The following is a 19,511-nucleotide window of genomic DNA, read 5'->3' as shown; positions in this document are numbered from 1 at the left end:
GAACAGTGGAGTGGTCTTCCTTGGACGATGGTGGACTCTCCGTCATTGGAGGTTTTTAAGCCAAGGTTGGGTGAGATTCTTGAGTTGTGATTCCTGTGTTCCAGGGGGGTGGAGTAGATGACCTTTGAGGTCCCTTACAACTCTACAATTCTGTGATCAGATGAATCCTAGGGTGGTATGACAACCATTGCCTTAATGAAAAAGAAAATGCTTCTCTGGACCTTGAATCAATGGCTCCCTCTTGTCACATTCTCAGCGGAATGAATGAAAATCTCTCTCCCCTCCCTAATTCCTTTGGATGTTTGTAAATTGCTAATATATTCCAAGCCCCTGATCACTGCATCTCCCACTTCCTTCAGCCAAAAGTCACAATATTGGCCTTCTATCTATCCTATGGATTATTAGCTCCTTGTGGGGGGCTGTGTAGCTGATATTACAGAAACGTGAACCAGGATTCAGCAGGAACTTAACAGATCACCTCAGTGGCCCAGAGTGCCTTCCACCAGCTTCTGCTGGTGGCCCAGCTAAGCTTCTATCTGAACAGGGATAGCCTGACCACTGCTGTCTGTGCTCTGGTAACCTCCAGGTTAGATTACTGCAATGTGTTCTATGTAGGGCTGCCTCTGAAGACGGTTCGGAAACTTCAGCTGGTGCAGAATTCAGCAGCCAGGTTGCTCACTGGAGTAAGACAGTCTGAGCATCTTACACCAATCCTGGTCCAACTGCACTGGCTACCGATTAGTTTCCGGGCCCAGTTCAAAGTGCTGGTTTTGACCTATAAAGCCTTAAACGACTCAGGACCCCAATACCCCAAAGATCGCCTCTTTCCATATGAACTGACCCAGACCCTGAGATCATCTTCTGAGGCCCCTCTTCGTGTCCCTCCTTCTTGAGAGGTCCAGAGGGTGGCAACACGAGAGCAGGGCCTTCTCTGCAGTGGCTCCCCGTCTATGGAATCCTCTCCCCAGGGAAGTTCACCTGGCGCCTTCACTATACACCTTTAGGCACCAGGCAAAAACCTTCCTTTTCAACCAGGCCTTTGAAGAATGTTAATTGCTCAGATAAGCCTTGGCGTCCAGCCCGCTTCGGCTGCGCAGTTCTGCTAGGCCTCCGGACTTCAAAGGCCACATTCCAAAGGCTCTGAGCAACACGCAGAGATGAGCAGCGGTCAGAGAAAGCTGCAAACCTCCAATGCTTTCCTTCAGTGTGCTTAAATAAAATCCACTCAGGATCTTAGCAGCTAAAAGCAGTTTTTATTTACAGCAGACTATCCATTGTCTATCACAGCGAACAGCATCGTGAAAACACGTCCTCTCTCCTCAAAAGCGAAAGTAGAGAGAAAGAACAAAGGCTGGAGACTCTCGGATATGACGTGTCTCCCCCCTCCTCCCAATTGGTAGGCAGGGCGTACACTCTGAGCTGTTTAACCCTGTAAGCTCAGGTTCTCCTCACAGCCTTTGCCTGACTTGATCTACATCCTATACCCTTTTTAAAAATGCTGGCTCTTTGGGGGGGGGGGTTTATTGGGTTGTTGGTTTTGTTTTGATTTTATGTATTTGATATTTTATGTGAACCACCCTGAGACCTTCAGGTATAGGGCGGTATAGAAATTCAATCAATCAATCAATATCAATCAATCAATAATATTGGAGACTGGGGCTAAGTCTAACGAAGCAAACTCCAATCTTTAGTTGAGATTCCTGCATTGCAGGGGGTTGAACTAGATGACCCTTAGGGTCCCTTCCAACTGATTCTGACTTCTTGCTGAAGCCACTCTTAGCACAAGGGGGGAAGAGAAGATACACACAAATGGCCTCTGACAGAGAGCCAGCCTCCATTAGGCTCTGCCTTTGAAATACTTAATAAAGACAGATTTGCTTTGCTTGAGAAGAAGGAGATTGGTCTTTCCCAGCCTCCCCACATCCAACCTCGCTTCTCCTGGCCGCCAAGGAGCAGACGGACTTTGCATTTCCCCGTCGTCCTCGCCATAACATCTCACATCGCCAAGCAAGACGTCCCTTTTCTGTTTGGGTTTACGCCTGTCATTTGCAAAAAGCGGCTCACGTGTCACATGTTTGGGAAGCAGCTCAGGGGTGAGGAGGAGACGTTGAAAGACAGAATTTAAAATCTGATGCTCTGGATCCCATCTCTTCTGGTTACTTTGACAAGAGCATTTCAGAGAGGCTCATATTTGTCCCTTCCTGTTAGGCCCACCGTCTCTCCAGTGCCTCACATGCGCTTGGAAGTGTGCACATCAGAGGAGCAGAGGTGCCCACTGAAATGCAAAGAACATCCCTTCCCTTCTAGTTAGGAGTTGCAGGACTTCTTGCCAGCCAAAGCTGCTCACTGCTGGAGCTGGCAGCCATGAGGCTACCTCCTTTGCCGCAGAAAGGGTTTCAAGGGAATGCCAGAAAGGCACCTGCTGAGAGCCTTCATAGAATCACGGAATTGGAGAGTTGCAATGCAAGAATCACAGTTAAAGCATCCTTTGTTTACAGCCACCCACAGAATCATAGAATCATAGAATCATAGAATCATAGCATCATAGAATCATAGAATCATAGAATCATAGAGTTGGAAGAGACCACAAGGGCCATCGAGTCCAACCCCCTGCCAAGCAGGAAACACCATCAGAGCACTCCTGACATATGGTTGTCAAGCCTCTGCTTAAAGACCTCCAAAGAAGGAGACTCCACCACACTCCTTGCCAGCAAATTCCACCCAACCTCTGTCTAAAAGCCTCCAATGAAGGAGATTCCACCACCTTCCTGTGGGGTTTGCAGCTAAAATCACAACTGTGTGTTTTGCTTGGCAAGCGGAGAGCTAATACACCGAGAGTTATTGAACTTCCCAGAGAGGACCCTCTGTGTGGTTTAAAGACTCTCTCGAGGTTTAAAGACTCTCTCAAGGCAAATCTTTAAAAAAGTAGTATAAACACTGACAACTGGGAAAATGTGGCCTGCCAGCGCTCCAGTTGGAGAACAGCCTTTACCAGAGGTGTCCTGGGCTTTGGAGACACTCGAACTCAGGACGCAAGGGAGAAATGCGCTAAGAGGAAGCCATGCTTGGTAAATCCACACCGTGATCAACTCCTGCTCAGAAACCAATGTCCCCACTGTGGAAGGACGTGCGGATCCAGAATTAGCCTCCTCAGTCACTTACGGACACACCATTAAGACCATGTTCATGGAAGACAATCTTACTTCTTTTGCCTCCACTGGGTGAGAACTCTCTAACAAATGAAACAACCGTCTCCCCCCCCCCACACCTCCAAGCTGACCAGACGTGCGTGGCTAAAGCTCCTGCTTTCAGCCATGTTAACTAAGACTACCATTTTTTTATTTTACTGAAAGTTAGAAGCATTTTTCTGCACACCACTTTTGTTGTATTTGCTGCTTGCATTGAAATGTAAGTAACCCCCTCTTTTTTTGTTTATCTTATTAAAAACATTTGGTTCATTCTTTGCAATGGGGGTGAAGAGGAGAAGGTGAGCTGACCACAAACGAAAGGGATGGAAAGGTCCGACTGCCTAATTCCTCAGCATTATTAAGCTGCAAAATGTATAAGTGTTTTATTCTGCTAAAAAGGCTTCACAGCCAGTTTTTACTTTTGTTCTCATAGTGGCTGACCAGGTGCCCTAATGGAAAACCTGGAATCAAAATTCAGGAAGCATTTCGTACAAATTTCTCCTAATAAACGCCTTGTCCTGTTGTGACTAATATGCACTTTTTTTTGGCAACCAATGTCCCCTGATACAATTTATATTTATATGTTGTTTTTATTAATAGATACATTTTTAATTCATTATTTACCCTTCCATATGCATTTTTGTGGACATGATTTAGTTGGAGAAGAACGCCTCAAAATTCAGAGATGCATGATTCTCAAAAGCTAGCCTTGTTTTGGTTCAGGAGCTGGTTGCAGAAGGGCAAAGGGGAGGGGGTTTCTTATTGAAATGCAAACAAACACCAAGCTCTCTCTCCCTTGGTTGGCCAGGTGAGAGCAGGAGGCTCAGATCCATTCATTCCATTCAGAGTGAACGGTTCCCTGGCTCCACGGAGAGATGCAGAGTGTGCTGCAGATGATCCCTGGAGTGGGAAGGAAGGCAAAATATTGATTTCCTGCACTCCTTTTCGTGGGCTGATTGAAATCAGGTTAGTTCTCCTTTACAGAGACACACACACCCCATCCTTTATCTCCCGCAGTGTGTGTACTGGAACAGTGGGGCTCTCCTTCCACCCCCCAACAACAACAAAACGCTGGGAAAATAGAAGCAGGAACAAAATCCCCTGGAAAGATATTGCAAAGGGAAACAGGTTTGCTCGTTTTTTTCTCCTCCAAAGCTCCGGTAAGCTCCATGGCAACTGATTGGCTGTTCTCCTGAAGAGCACCGAAGCCGCAGAGCTCCATCAGGATTTCGGCAGCGAATCCGTCTCTGAACTAAACAACAGCAAATGAAGTTAGAAGTTAATCCTGCAGCATCAGGGCGAGAGTGACAGCAAGCCCTGACAAGGCCCGGGGCTTTGCATAGGGAGGGGGTGGAAGAAACCCCAACATCACTCAACCCCCAAAAGAAGGTTCTCAGAGCCAGGCGCTCTCACCTTTGCTCATGTGTGGAGAAGTGACAGCATTTGAGGCCGAGGAAGAAATCCTAGGATCACAGAATGGCAGAGGCAGAAGAGACCCCTAAGGGTCGTCTAATCCACACACACACACCCCGAAATGCCAGAATCACCACTAATGAATCCCTGACAGATGGCCATACAAGCTCTGTGGGAATATTTCTATGGCTGCTTGAAGGAGGAGAGGCAGTTGGGAAGGGGGTCTTCTCGCTGGTTGCCCCCAAATTAAGGGAAAGGGCTCAGAGCATTCAGAGAGTCCCAGCATTTTAGTTTAGAGAAAAGGAAGGAAAGAGGCAACATGACAGAAGTTTGTAAAATTACGCGTGGCCTGGAGAAAGTGGAGAGAGAAACGTTCTTCTTCCTCTCTCCTAACTCTAGAACTTGTGGATGTGCAATGAAGCCAAACATTTAACCTTTAAAGCCCTATACGGCCTAGGACCCTCGTACCTACGGGACCACCTCTCCCGGTATGTCCCACAGAGGACCTTACAGTCTTCAAACAAAAATATCTTGGAGGTCCCAGGCCACAGAGAGGTTAGGCTGACTTCCGGGTTGGCGCCATTGTTTAATGGCGGATTCCCTCCGAGCTCCGGAGGGAATCGGCTCCGTAGCGTCTGGGTCTGGCCGCTGCGGCGAAGCGGAGACCCTTAAAATCACAGGCGCGGATGCCTGTGAACACAGAGACTCGGCGGGCACCATTTGCGCCCCCCCAATCCGCGACGGAGCCTTTTTAAAGGCTTCGGAACGGAGGCAGGGTGGTGGTGCTGAGAGTACTCCCTCGCCTACGGAGTGAAGCCGCAAGCCATTGACAGAGAGCGCCAACTTCTTCCAAGACCGATTGGACTCCAAAACATAAACCCGTGAGTAATACGGAGATTGGAACTTTAAAAAATTTTTTAATTTTGGATTTGGAACGAGCGGGAAGGGGCTAAAAAGGAAGTCCACCCCCCCCTCTTGTAAACAATTTAAAGCAAAGGACTGGGCAGCTAAGGTCGAGAGAATTTGTCTCTTGTTTTTTAATGAAAGATTCTGACTTCACGGTTTTGACACGATAAGAAGATTTACTGGAGGATAAAAAGAATTTTGGGAGTTGAAATTTCACCCCCCCCCCCCGAGACCCGGGAACGTCCTATGAGAAAGCCTGTTGCATTGAAGATTTTGACAGCTGTCAAGTGAGCTGCTAGTCAGCTAGTTGTCAGCTGGAAAAAGAGAACATTGTTTCTGCTGTTTTTGCTGGTTTACTTGGTATAATTTGTTGAAAACAAGGAGGACTGTTACAAAATAACTGGACTTTTGGTTCTGAGCTGAAAGGAATACTAAGGAACTAAAATCCCCCTAGAGGGGTAATAGGGACACTACATCATAAAAATGGCTGGAGTACGTAAATTTCAAGCAGAACTGGACAGAGCACTCGTTCTCTTGGGAAACCTGCAAGATGAATACAATGCTTTGTCTACAGAGGCATCACTACTACACTGGACAGTAAACAACATTTTTGAGCCTGATAAGGACTTGAAACAGGAAGCCTATTCTACTGAACAAATAAATGAAACTGAAAGTGTAGATACGATGGAGCAATATGTGGTTTTTGAAGAAAATGGAGGAGCAGGAGATTTGCAGGAGTTAAAGGAGAGTTACAATATGAGGCCTGACATGATGACAAAAAAGGACAAAAAAAATTGGATGTGGAAAGCCTGGTCTGAATGGGAGTTTGGAAAAAGGAGAGACCCTCTTTGGAGGAGATCTGAAGACCTGAGGATTACAAATTTGTTGAAGGTGAAAGCTGGAGCTTTGGGGACATCTGGATCTGGAAGAAAGTTGAAACAAGAGTTGGAGCACCCCATAGGCTTTGCTTTTAAGGATGGAGGACCGGCTGGAAGTAACATGGATTCTGTTGGGCCGGTGCCCCTCCGAGACTTGGGGCTTAATATCAAAGACTATCAAAGAGACCGGCAGAAAGGAACTGAGAGAGACATAAGGGCCTCGGACGTGAGATCTCCAGGCTAAATAAATAACATAAAGACTGACGGATATTGGTTGGGGACTGGAACCGGGAAAAGGGTGGGTGGAGGTTGGGAATCCAAAGGGTACATAAGGATAATTTGCTTTTTATATTTTGTTAGTGGTAAGGAAATTGGGTAAACCGTGGAAGGGAAATTTTGGTCGACTTTAGGAAAAAGGTCTAAAAATAAACAATGAGGTATAAGTATTGATGTATAATTTTAATAAGGTAAAATTGGTTTTTTCTTTTTAAATTAATTGAAAATAAGGTTGTTAAAAATAAATTGAGGAAATGGAAAAAAGAAGTAAAATAAAATAATAGTATGTTAGAATAAATGTTTAAGCTAAGGTAAAGAAATAAGTTAAGGACTTGCTGAATTGACAATTTAAATTGGAATACAAGAAGGGGAGGTGTGAGGAGGTCTGAGAAACAAGGTTAAGAATAAAAGTAACAGAAACTTTATGTGTTTTTTCTATTTTTTTTTTCTGTGTTTAGTTTTGAATATTATGTATTTTTGTGTCTTTTGTTTTGTTTATTTTTTGGTTTTTGTTTGTTGTGTGTTTCTTGAAAATGCTAATAAATATTTTATTAAAAAAAAAAATAGGCTGGCCTCAACCAGAGCCAGCGCTTTCTCGGCCGTGGCCCGGATCTGGTGGAATGCTCTGTCCCAAGAGACCAGGGCCCTGCGGGACTTGACATCTTTCCGCAGGGCCTGCAAGACGGAGCTGTTCCACCAGGCCTTTGGCCAAGGCACAGTCTGACCCCCTCTCTCCTTCGGTAATCCTCATAGAACTCTAGCCCAATGGTTGCCATTAATTTGATTCTGAACTGATTTTAGAATGAATTGATTATAGAATGTATTTCAATTAATTGACTGTGATTTTATGTAAACTGTGTTACTTTTAGTGTTGTTAGCCGCTCTGAGCCCAGCTTCAGATGGGAGGGGGAGCTTATAAATGAATTATTATTATTATTATTATTTAGGGGGAAGAATTGATGCTTTTGAATTCTGGTGCTGGAGGAGACTCTGGAGAGTCCCATGGACTGCAAGAAGATCAAACCTCTCCATTCTGAAGGAAATCAGCCCTGAGTGCTGACTGGAAGGACAGATCCTGAAGCTGAGGCTCCAATATGTTGGCCAACTCATGAGAAGAGAAGACTCCCTGGAAAAGACCCTGATGTTGGGGAAGATGGAGGGCACAAGGAGAAGGGGACGACAGAGGACGAGATGGTGGGACAGTGTTCTCGAAGCTACCAGCATGAGTTTGACCAAACTGTGGGAGGCAGTGGAAGACAGGAGTGCCTGGCGTGCTCTGGTCCAGGGGGTCACGAAGAGTCGGACACGACTAAACGACTAAACAATAACAACATTATTTAGGGAAGGACTTCTTCATGTAGCACAGAGTTCAACTGTGGAACTCCTTTCCATAGGAGGCAGGGATGACCACCAGTCTAGATGGCTTTAGAAGAGGAGTGAGCGCTCTTGTGCTCGGATCCTGCTTGCGGGCTTCCCATGGACATCTGCTTGGCCACTGTGAGAACAGGATTCTGGACTAGATGGGCCATTGCCCTCATCCGGCAGGCTCTTCTGTTCCTAAGCTAGGCCTGGGCCAGACTCCCTGAGTCTGCAATACAGGAGAGCCTCTGCTGCCAGTCAATGCAAATCCCTCCCAAGGGAAATCTGTGGGGACCTCATTTGGAGAGGCAGACTTGGCACCCGGCCGTCGCATTCCTGCTTCCCTGAGCTTTGGCTTGGTGGTTTCCATAGCTGTGTTTGATTGTGGCTAATATTGTTTGCAGTCATCTGCGGGCAGCTGATAATAACTTTTTGTTTCACTCCTGCCTTGTAATCTGGATACTTTTTGCACTGCTGTCTCCCACTATCCAAGTGTAACCTCTTGCCAGCGTCCCTCAAACACCACCAGGCAACAGAAATGTTTTAAATAAGCAAACCGTGGAATATGCAGCCACGCTTGACAGCGACCCAAACGCAGCCTCACCTCGCATTACGTATGGGTGGGTTCTGGTCCCTTGTTTAAAGTACTGCCTTGTATTAGTTCAGCCTGAGTTGCCGCTGCTGGAGCTCCTGCACATCTCATTACAGAAGCACCGAGGTTCAGGCTACAATGGAGGTGCTGTTGTTTACACTCTTGTTTTATGCATCAGTCATATTAGGATGCCTTGCATTGGACACTTCGCTTTGCATTCCATCCCCCTCCTATATCCGTTGGCAGCCATGAGCAGCAGCCTTGGAGGAAACTTCCAGCAGATGAGATGCAAATGAAGGCAGAACCAGAGATGTCCAGTGGATTCCCAATGTCGCTCTCCTCCAATGTGCAGAGTCAGGGTGGAAGCAGGATTCGCACCCGGGTTGCGCTGCATGGTCAAAGGAGGAGGGGGGATGGTAATGGTGGGGAAGAGTGTTGGTGGTAGGGAAACTGGCGGGTGGGAGAAGAACAGGCAGCTCCTCTATGTGCCTCCTCATTAAAAACATAAGAGGCCCATGCAGTCATAGAACTGTAGCCATGCCGATCGCTTCTCCTACCTGGGCAGTTCTCTTTCCACGAGGGCCAACATTGATGCCCAAATTCAGCATCGCCTGAGCTCTGCAAGTGCAGCTTTCTCCCAACTGAAGCGCAGAGTGTTTGTGGACCAGGACATTCACGGAGAAACCAAAATGCTTGTTTACAAAGCTATTGCACTACCAACCTTACTGTCTGCTTGTGAAACATGGACCACTTATAAACGCCATCTCCAACTCCTCAAAAGATTCCATCAATGGTGTCTCCGAAAATTTTTCACATCATCTGGGAAGACAGGTGAACTAATGCCAGTGTACAGGAAGAAGCAAAGACCACCCATGTCAAAGCAATGATTCTTCAACACCAACTTCGTTGGACTGGTCATGTTGTGCAGATGCCTGATGATCATCTTCCAAAGGAACTACTCTATTCTGAACTTAAAAATGGAAAGTGTAATACTGGTGCTCAACAAAGGAGGTTTAAAGACTCTCTCAAGGCAAATCTAAAAAAATGTGGTATAAACACCACCAATTGGGAAATACTGGCCTGCGAGCGCTCCAGTTGGAGAACAGCCTTGACCAAAGGTGTCATGGGCTTTGAAGACACTCGAACTCAGGACGCAAGGGAGAAACGTGCTAAGAGGAAGGCATGCTTGGCAAACCCTCACTGTGATCAACTCACGCCCGGAAACCAATGTTCCCACTGTGGAAGGATGTGTGGATCCAGAATTGGCCTCCACAGTCACTTACGGACTCATTGTTAAAAGCGTGTTTATGGAAGACAATCTTACTCGGCTACGAGGGATCGCCAAAGAAGAAGAAATGTAGTGTTGGAAGGGGCCTTTCTTCATAAGGAAGTCATTCCCTGCTATTATATGAATTCTACAGTCCCAAATATAAAATAAACGTTCATCGATGTATAAGGCAAACACATGCATAAGTGTATAAACCACGTGTCTGAAATAGTACAGGAGAGCAATCCTGAAGTCATTTTGACTTTCCCAAACCAATTTGACTCTCCCAAATTGACCTCAATATATTTCTCTGTAAGGATGGAGGAAATGAGAAAGCCTTCCCTTTGTTTTTCTGCTTTCAGATCCTGTCTTTAGGGCATATTTGTACACAAATAGGGTGAGCCTGTGACCTGGATTCAGGAATTAAAATATTTACCATCACAAAAGAATGGACAGGATGCCCAGGTAATGCAGTCAGTGACCATTAATAGTTATCCTGGCAGACAGGATTTCTGCTGTAGAAATGTGATGTATGTGTGATGTTTTGGGGGGTGGTCTTGAGCTACAGGGTGGGCAGTTATAGGGGCTTGCAAGCCATTGTTCTGGGTTGCTCCTCCCTCCTGCGCGTGGTGAGTGAGGACCCTGTTGCAACAGTTCAATAAAGATCAGGCTTACTAGCTGCTTTGCTTCTCAATATTCTCTGGTTAGCCTCTGTTATTTTCTCCTACCAATAGGGAACCTACTTAAGGACTCCATATGGGCTCTTGGGTACCCCATAAGGGAAAAGGAGCAGGTTTTTTCTTATAACAGTTTGTTTACCAAGATCAGGAGCATCATATGTTGCTGCCATATTTAAGACTCACAGTCATAAAACTCACAGCGTCATATGCAGAGTTGGAAGGGACCCCAAAGCTCCTCTAGTCCAACCCCTGCAATGCAGAATCACAGGTAAAAAAAAATCCCTAACAAATTGCCAACCATCCTCTGTTTTAAAACCTCAAAGGAAGGAGAACCGACCTTGCTCAGAGGGAGTCTGTCCTCTGTCCAAAGGGCAGGATTTTCAGGAAGGACTTTCTGAGGGAGAACAAGAAGAAGAAGAAGAAGAAGAAGAAGAAGAAGAAGAAGAAGAAGAAGAGAAGTTTGGATTTGATATTCAGCTTTATCACTACCCGAAGGAGTCTCAAATCAGCTCAAAATCTCCTTTTCCCTTCCTCCCCCAAAACAAACAATCTGTGAGGTGATTTAGGCTGAGAGACTTCAGAGAAGCGTGACTGGCCCAAGGTCACCCACCAGCTGCAGGTGGAGAAGCGGGGAAGCGAACCCGGTTCCCCAGATTACAAGTCCACTGGCTGTTCAGCAGTGGAACAGACTCTGTTGGAAGGTGGTGGACTCTCCTTCCTTGGAGATTGTTAAGCAGAGGCTGCTCCACAGGAGGGGAGCATTGCACTTGTGCTAAAGTCCTGCTTGCAGGTTTCCCAAGAGGCATCTGGTTGGCCACTGTGAGAACAGGACACTGGACTCACTGGCCTGATGCTGCAGGACTTTTCTGAGGAGCTCAAGGTACACGAGGAGAGTCTTCCCTGGAGAGCACAGAGAGTGGGGTTGCGGGTTTCCCCAGGAGGCAGTCGGGCTCCCTCGACACCCCTCCAGCATCAAATAAACATGGAGCCATAATCGTTCTCCTTTTGACTAAGCCAAGTCAGCACATACCAGAAGACAAAACGGACAACGTTTCACGCCTCGCTGGCCTCCCGTTTGCTGAATCGGCACTGAAATTACTTTCAGCTTTGCTAAACAAGCGGAATGATGTTGTGAACCAGCTCCTTTCCATGCTTCATCTTTGGGGGATGATTTCCCCTCCCTTTCTTCTCTCTCCCCCCCCCCAACGTGCAGGCTGATGATGCACACATCTCGCAAGCCCTTCTGTTGAGAGGGGACAATGGGATCCTGATTGCTGCCCTCCATGGAAGAGGCCAACTTGCACACTGTCAAGAAAGAGCCTTGTGATGGCCTTAGAGATATCTTTAAATAACCCCCCAGTGGAGATGAAGAGCAAGGCAGCCCCACGAGTGGAGGAGGACATGGCGTGGCCGCTTGCCCTGAACCATGGCTTCCTGCATGTTGCTGTTGCAGTAGTACAGAGGAGGCATTCAACGTTGTGATAAGGCCAACGCCCCAAGCATTTTGGCTTCCCCGTGACACAGCATAGGATCATGGAACAGTAGAGCTGTAAGAGACCCAAAGGGTCATCTGGTCCAATCCTCTGCAATGCAGGGATCTCAGTCCTCCATTTCTCCCACCACGCATTGTTCCAGGGGTTTTCTTGACCCTCATCATCTCTCTCTCTCTTGTCATCAAAGAAAGGAATTGTACTGCTCTATTTTGCCTTGATCAGACCCCACCTGGAGTCCTGTGTCCAATTCTGGGCACCACAATTTAAGAAGGATGTTGACAAGCTGGAATGTGTACAGAGGAGGGCAACCAAGATGGTCAAGGATCTGGAAATTAAGCCTTACGAGGAACGGTTTAAAGAACTGGGTATGTTTAGCCTGGAAAGAGGAGATGGAGAGGAGATAGGATAGCCAAATACCTTTCGGGCTGTCACATGGAAGATGGAGCAAGTTTGATTTCTCCTGCTCTGAAGGGTAGGACTCAAATCAATAGCTTCAAATGACATTGTCTCCCAAGACAAATCAATGCCAACCAGGAGGGAGTTGGGGGGTGTTTAGCCTGGATAAAAGGAGATAGGATAGCTCTCCTCCAGTGTCAGATGGGCTTTTGCACAGAATATGGAGCAAGAATCTTTCTGCTCTCCAGGGAAGACAACCAATGGATTCAAATGACAAGAAAGGAGATTCCAAATGAACATTGTTGTTGTTTAGTCGTTCAGTCGTGTCCGCCTCTTCGTGACCCCCTGGACCAGAGCACGCCAGGCACTCCTGTCTTCCACTGCCTCCCGCAGTTTGGTCAAACTCATGCTGATAGCTTCGAGAACACTGTCCCACCATTTCATCCTCTGTTGTCCCCTTCTCCTTGCACCCTCCATCTTTCCCAGCATCAGGGTCTTTTCCAGGGAGTCTTCTCTTCTCATGAGGCGGCCAAAGTATTGGAGCCTCAGCTTCAGGATCTGTCCTTCCAGTGACCACTCAGGGCTGATTTCCTTCAGAATGGATCAGTTTGATCTTCTTGCAGTCCATAATTCAAAGGCATCCATTCTTCGGCGATCAGCCTTCTTGATGGTCCAGCTCTCACTTCCATACATCACTACTGGGAAAACCATAGCTTTGACTATACAGGCCTTTGTTGGCAAGGTGATGTCTCTGCTTTTTAAGATGCTGTCTTAAAACTGAACATTAGCAAGAACTTTCTGAGGGCAAGAGCTGCTTGATGGTGGAAGGGACTTCCTCAGAGGATGGTGGACTCCCTTTCACTGGAGGTTTTTAAGCAGAGATTGGATGGCCACCTGCCAGGGATTCTTGAGCCAAGATTCCTGTGTTGTGGGGTAGCTTCAAACCATAGGAGCTAACTCCTAGTGGTTGTGGGGTCTTTGGTCTCCACATTAAAATATTTGAGAGGCTTAAAGCTGATGGGCATTCCCATTCAAATGGTGTGATTGATTATGCAGGTTGGGGCTTACCTGGGCCCCCAAGTTGGCAACCCTGCATCAAACTGTACCAGCAGAGAGAGACAGCTAAGAACAGCTATAACACACGGAAGAAGAGACAAAAATGGACCCTCATTAAAAAACCTATAAAACGTGAGGAGAGAAGTAGGGTTTACTTGGCGTCAAAATGGCAAAAATGTTGGCACTGACATTGCTCCCTGATTATGGTGCCACCACTGAGGAGGCTCTGTCCTGCATCATCACTGCATAAGCCTCACCCTGTAAAACTGGGGCTATTGGATTATATGTATTATTATGTGAAAAAGAAGTCCTTCCTTTTGCATGTCCTGAATCACCTCCTTCTCAGCTTTGTTGGGCGAGTCCCAAGTTCTAGCGTAACGTGTTCTAGCGGCACTTGGGGGCTCTGCACTTTTGCACTGGACACCTGTAACCCCCTCACCCCAATATCTCCTCAGTCCTGGCCCAGTAAATAAGTAGTCCAGACTTAAGGGATAATTGGGTTATTATCCTAATTTTGTTGACTCCTTCACCATCACATTATTAAATTCCTCAACAAAGGCAGCTCTGCCTGAACCATAATTATCTGCCGGTGTGAATTAGCCAATTATATTTCCTGACTCTTAAGCTACGTACCCCATAATAGTTCACCAAAGAAGCCATTTAAGGGAGGGAACCTTGTGTTTCAGTGTGGGGAGAGCAAGTCACTGCACGTCTGGGGAAAAGGGAGCAGTTTTAGTAAACGAGTCAGTGCCACAAGTTTTGCAGAATGGGAAGAACCAGACTCTGCTTCTTGCTTCTTAATGCCCTGGAACCCTGGAAGACCTCAAGGAGGAACTGGATCCCTTTGAACTTTCTAGGCCAGGGGTTGGCAAACTTTTTCAGCAGGGGGCTGGTCGACCTTGTGGGCCGGGGGCAGACTACATTTTGGGAAAAAAATTATGAACGAATTCCTAGGCCCCACAAATAACCCAGAGGTGCATTAAAATAAAAGCACACATTCTACTCATGTAAGAACACACTGATTCCCGGACTGATTTAGAAGGCGATTGGGTCAGATCTGGCCCCCGGGCCTTAGTTTGCCTACCCATGTTCTAGGCAGTCCTCAAAATATCATTGTGCATCCTCTTTTCCAGTATTGTCTCCTCTGGTGTTGGCTATCCAAGCTCTCTGCAGTGAAGCAAGGGGTTAAACCTGAGACCTTCTGCAAGCAGACCCGGCTCAACAGGAAGGACCCTAGCACCATCTCCAAGTATGCCCATATCATCATGATGTTCTATGAGCCTACAGTGCAGCTGCCCTTGGAACCCTATGTGCAATTCTGGTTGCCTCCTCTCAGAAAGGATATTGCAAATTTGGAGAAGGTTCCAAAAAGGACAACCAAAATGATCCAGGGCAGTGTTATAGGGGGAAAAAACTGCTCCTTTCCCCTTATGGGGTACCCAAGAGCCCCTATAGAGTCCTTAAGTAGGTTCCCTATTGGTAGGAGAAAATAACAGAGCCCAACCAGAGAATATTGAGAAGCAAAGCAGCTAGTAAGCCTGATCTTTATTAACCTGTTGCAACAGGGTCCTCAATCACCACACGTGGGAGGGAGGAGGGACCCAGAACAAAGGTGTGCAAGCCCTTATATTGACTTTTGAAATTGCCCGCCCTGTAGCTCAAGACACCCCCCCCCCCAAAAAAAAAAAAACCACACCATACATAGGTCACAGAAGGAGGTGGTCTGCAGCAGAAATCCTGTTTGCCAGGATAACAGTTAATGGTCACTGACTGCATTACCTGGGCAGCCTGGCCATTCATTTGTGATGGTAAATATTTTAATTCCTGAATCCAGGTCACAGGCTCACCCTATTCATACACAAATAGGCTCTGAAAACAGGATTTGTAAGCAGAAAGACAAAGGGAAGGTTTTCCCATTTCCTTCCTCACTGAGAGAAATATATTGAGGTCAATTGGGAGAGTCAAAATGACTTCAGGATTGCTCTCCTGTACCACCTTCTTGGGCTCCATGATCACTGCAGGTGGTGACAGCAGTCATGAAATTAAAAGACGCCTGCTTCTTGAGAGAAAAGCAATGACAAACCTAGACAGCATCTGAAAAAGGGGAGACATCACCTTGCCAACAAAGGTCAGTATAGTTAAAGCTATGGTTTTCCCAGTAGTGATGTATGGAAGTGAGAGCTGGACCATAAAGAAGGCTGATCGCCGAAGAATAGATGCTTTTGAATTCTGGTGCTGGAGGAGACTCTGGAGAGTCCCATGGACTGCAAGAAGATCCAACCTCTCCATTCTGAAGGAAATCAGCCCTGAGTGCTCACTGGAAGGACAGATCCTGAAGCGGAGGCTCCAAGACTTTGGCCACCTCAGGAGAAGAGAAGACTCCCTGGAAAAGACCCTGATGTTGGGAAAGATGGAGGGCACAAGGAATAGAATCATAGAATCATAGAATCATAGAATCATAGAGTTGGAAGAGACCACAAGGGCCATCGAGTCCAACCCCCTGCCAAGCAGGAAACACCATCAGAGCACTCCTGACATATGGCTGTCAAGCCTCTGCTTAAAGGAGAAGGAGACGACAGAGGACCAGATGGTTGGACAGTGTTCTCGAAGCTACAAACATGAGTCTGACCAAACTGTGGGAGACAGTGGAAGACAAGGGGGCCTGGCATGCTCTGGTCCAGGGGGTCACGAAGAGGCGGACACGACTAAACGACTAAACAACAACACCATTTCAGACACATGGTTTATACACTTATGTATGTGTTTGCATTGTACATTTATGGACGTATATTTTTTATTTGGGACCTTAGAATTCTTATAAGAATTCTACATGTAGATTTTTATTTTTTTAAGCCATGTCTTCTTCTTTTTCTGGTGACAGAGAGTTGGAAATGCAAAGGAACGTCTTCATCTGTGCGGGTCAAGTCAGATCATGCTCCTTAAAATAATGGCCTCTGATTCTTCTCCCAATCGGCTGAGCTTCCTGGTAATGATTCCTTTGCTGGGCTGAGCGAAGGAATTGAAATCAGCTTTAAAAGGCAGCGGATTTGCTATTGCTGTGTTCTACAATCCAGAGGTGAGCTTTAGCGAGGATATTCTGATGCTAATTCCTCTTCCCTTGAGGGCATTTTGCTTCATTTCCACGCTGATTCACTGCCGCCCCTTAAACGTTTTGCCATCATAACGCACGAAGAATAAGCCTTCAGGATAAGTGTTGGGCAACTTATTATATAAATTAATATAAAGGCATTTTCCACCAGCCTTTCTGAAGTCTCTCTCTTTCTTCCTTTTTGCCCCAGAGCCAGCTGGCCGTCTTCTCAGTGAAATGATGGTGCCATCATGACTCCCAGACCTGTGCAATCTGTCTGTGGGTGAGTTCAGCTGGAGGACACGACGGTTCAGAAGGTGACCTCTCCCAGCTTCTCTGCATTCATGGAAAACTGGGTCCTTCCCAGCCCCCCAGATCATTCCCCAAATTGAACAGCCATGAGATGGGCTTCTCTACAAGGGGCTGCTACTGCCCACTCAGTGAAACCTCCCAAATGCTGCTTATCCTGCAATTATTATTATTATTATTATTATTATTATTATTATTATTAAATTATTATTATTATTTAAATTTATGTACCACCCTACACCCATCGGTGTGAGGGTGGTTGCAACATAAAACCACAATATAAAAACACGACATACATAATCGAAATAAAAACAACCCATTAACACCCCCCCATGCACATTTAAAAAGGGCAGCAGGCCTCTTTCGTGTGAGACGGCTTTGCCCCACAAGTGCCCTTGCGGCGGCTTGGATGGGCAGAACTGGCACCACGAAAGAGGCCACAAACTGCAGGTTCCACATCTGTAAGAACTCAGTCTTTTCACTCAGCAACATACCCTGCAGTGTTCCTCAGATGTAAATAGGGACATTTCTCACCCCCCCAACTGACCCTCATCGAACCCCCTTTTCGTCTGTCCCCCCCATAGCATTTCCTATCAGAAGAAGGATGAGTGCCATCACCACTTCACCAATGAATTTGAATTTTACTATTATGGTCACAGACCAGTTCCGGGTCACTTACAATATCAGGGAAATCATAAAACAACAGGAATATATTGAATTGCAATTGGATATAACAGAGACAATTCAAATATAGCGGCAGTTGTTTTTTTAAAAAAATAAATCTTGGTCACCAAAATATAACCTAAAATTATCATTTAAAACCTTAATCATTTTGGTAGTACAGCTTGTTCCCTAAGTTTTATGGCAGTCACACAGAATTTGGCCACCCTTAGCGTGATCTCTGGATCCTTGTCCTCTACCAGGAGTTTTAAACATTGGAGTTTGTACCCATTTGGAGATTTTTGTATAACAGGGGTGATAAATACCGAGCGTAGATCCCCGTAGAAACGGCAGCGTAGCAAGACATGAGAGACAGTTTCACCAATGGGACACAGGACACTTGCCCTCCACTGACCTGAAAAAACCTCCTAATGTTTTGTTTTGTTTTGTTTTGCTCTGCTCTGCTCTTTGGTAGATTTACAAAAAGGAAAGTACATACCAATAAATAAATTTCAGCAAGGGCTTCTCCTTCCTTCTTTCTCTCGCCCCCCCCCCCCCCGGAGCCCTGCCCCCTGTCTGCCCATCAAAGCCAGTGCATCCAGCCAGTCTGGGCCTTGGTGGAAAAGACAGGATCTCCTCCTCCTCCTCGCTTGCTCTCTAAAATATACTCAGAATCAAGAGTGGATTTCATGCTCTTTATTCAGCTCATAGTGGTGGTGGGGGGGAATGGAAGTTCCCCCACGATATCTGCTTTATATACATTATCTACACAATGGGCCCCACGTGATTGGCTAATTCCGGGATTCTCCTGTAGGAAAGAGGTTGGCAGGGGCAGCAGTGGGGAGGCTATGGGGTGCCCCCTCGCAGCCGCCACAACCACCAGCAGGGCTCAGGACAAGCACTGACTCATCCTCCCCCTGGAGGATGGCAGCCCTGGGGGGGGGGGATAGAGACATTCTGGGATCAAGAGGGAGGCCGGGGTGGCTTTTGTGATTCTGGGACTGTCCCTGGGAAATTGGGACCCTTGGGGTGTCTGCATCAGCATTCAACACCTTGGAACTCCCTGCCTATTGACAACGAGTTTAACAGAACCCCCCCCCCCATCGACATAGAACAGGTAAATGTTAATGTTTGACATTTTTATTATTTTGCTGGAAGCTGCCCAGAGTGGCTGGGAAAGCCCAGTCAGATGGACAGGGTATTATTAGTTGTTGTTATTTAGTCGTTTAGTCGTGTCCGACTCTTCGTGACCCCCTGGACCAGAGCACGCCAGGCACTCCTGTCTTCCACTGCCTCCTGCAGTTTGGTCAAACACATGCTAGTAGCTTCGAGAACATTGTCCAACCATCTCGTCCTCTGTTGTCCCCTTCTCCTTGTGCCCTCCATCTTTCCCAACTTCAGGGTCTTTTCCAGGGAGTCTTCTCTTCTCATGAGGTGGCCAAAGTCTTGGAGCCTCAGCTTCAGGATCTGTCCTTCCAGTGAGCACTCAGGGCTGATTTCCTTCAGAATGGATAGGTTTGATCTTCTTGCAGTCCATGGGGCTCTCAAGAGTCTCCTCCAGCACCAGAATTCAAAAGCATCCATTCTTTGGCGATCAGCCTTCTTTATGGTCCAGCTCTCACTCAATGGAGAGTATATTGCGGTAACTTCAGAATGGATCGGTTTGATCTCCTTGCAGTCCATGGGACTCTCCAGAGTCTCCTAGTATTATTAGTATTAATATTATTATGGGCTCTGTAGGGGAGACATCTTTGTCCTCCTAGAAGTACGGATCACATTCCCCCATTGACACTTCCCCCAACCTTAGCAAAAGATAGTTATGGCACCTCCATCAGGCCTAAGGGTCCACCAGCCATTGTCAACCCCTTTTTGCCTGGTTCCCTTCTCCCTGCCCCAATCCACCCCACACATTCTGCTCACATTTGTCTGGCCTCTTGGCCCCTCCTGGCT

At 46.7% G+C, this 19,511-nt stretch overlaps 1 long non-coding RNA gene across 2 annotated transcripts in view; it reads left to right on the top strand.

Annotated features, from left to right (window-relative positions):
- LOC310766698 overlaps window positions 1-19,511 on the top strand; it is a 52,210-nt gene that overhangs the window by 8,663 nt on the left and 24,036 nt on the right. For both annotated transcript variants that reach the window (XR_014550369.1, XR_014550370.1), the window contains exons 2-3: window positions 16,388-16,580; window positions 16,804-16,875. This is a non-coding gene — a long non-coding RNA (uncharacterized lncRNA). The remainder of the gene's footprint in view (window positions 1-16,387; window positions 16,581-16,803; window positions 16,876-19,511) is intronic.

The sequence above is a fragment of the Podarcis filfolensis genome, assembly GCF_964270895.1.
Source record: "Podarcis filfolensis genome assembly, chromosome: 1".
Taxonomy (NCBI): Eukaryota; Metazoa; Chordata; class Lepidosauria; order Squamata; family Lacertidae; genus Podarcis; species Podarcis filfolensis.
The sequence above is the reverse complement of the archived record's forward strand: the minus strand, read 5'-3'. Positions and strand labels throughout refer to the sequence as shown.